Source organism: Trichoplax adhaerens, genomic scaffold (assembly GCF_000150275.1).
Source record: "Trichoplax adhaerens TRIADscaffold_39 genomic scaffold, whole genome shotgun sequence".
Taxonomy (NCBI): domain Eukaryota; kingdom Metazoa; phylum Placozoa; class Uniplacotomia; order Trichoplacea; family Trichoplacidae; genus Trichoplax; species Trichoplax adhaerens.
In genome coordinates, this window is record NW_002060979.1 from 1 (window position 1) to 1,310 (window position 1,310).

Genomic DNA, 1,310 nt, shown 5'->3' on the forward strand with positions numbered 1-1,310 from the left:
TCTAGTTTGAATATTTATAACCCCCAAACACTACAGCTACAAATCACTCTACCATTCCCTCACTTCCAGATAGGGGACATGCAATGGAATCTTCAACACTCTCAACTCATCATCAGGAGTGATCAGGATTACTGCTTAGCAAATCCAATGAAAAAGGAATAATATTTGCGTGAAATGTAAAATTAATCTTGTATCTTGTACCCAGTGCAATTTAACGAGAGTGTCAATAAACTAAGTTAATATTGCTTCCATAATCAATGAAGATGATTGATGTGTATGCTGTACAAATGGATAAAGTATACCCCTAATGTCAGTAAAACCAATACCCAAAAATAAATAAAGCAAAACATGATTAAAAGCAGTGTAGTCTATGTCTAGTCTATGGTCAATGCTATTGCTGAGTTAGTTTAATGTCTATTACAAATCGTAGTCAAAGAGCGACTTGAAAGAGAAAAGGAAAAACATCTGTACAAAACATTGGTAAAATAGGAGAACATAAAGATCAACATTGGGATGGAGAAAATGGATTGCAAAATTGCAGCCTATCTATCATTAAGCATCCCATCTAGTCTAAAGTAGATATTGATGACAGTCTTGTAATACTGTAGATGGCGATCTCTTCAGCTATTAATAAACTAAATTAACATTACTTCTATCAATCAAACATATCAAAATAACATAAGAAGATAAAATAGTCTGCTAGCAAAGGCGATCATGACTGGAAGGGATATTGCAAAAAGAAAATCGTCTTACCTTGTTGTCCATGTTGTCTTCCACTTTTTCCCGACCCCAAAGGCGAGATTGCCTGCTTTCATTCTGTTTCTTACCTTGCTATCCACAGTTTACAAAGTAAATTAGTGATTTCAATTAGAGCCAAGAAAAGTAAATGGCGAGCATGCAGTAAGCAGCGTGGCTGTGCGATACTTTCTCAGTCCTAGTGAGGTTACTCGGTTGATATCTTGCTTATAATATTGTCCGCTGTAGAGGCAATTCCTACTCCTACAGGGTGACAAGCGATTTTGCACAGTAGCTTGCAGCGCCGACTCTCTACTTAGTCTTCCTCTTCTTCTACTGCCTGCTAGAAGGCTTCTACACGTGAAATGGCAGTCAACCAGTGAACATCTTTTTTTCTCACTTTCTTTTCCATACTACAGATTTCTCTCTTATACTTATTAATCTGTGCTTTTGACAGATATTGTTGGGTGTTAGCATTGTCATCTTGCTTAGCAGGTAAGTCTTTCAACCAGTTAAAGCAATCTTAATCGATGTCATTTTAAACGCAAACCCTAACATTATTGCCATAATATAAT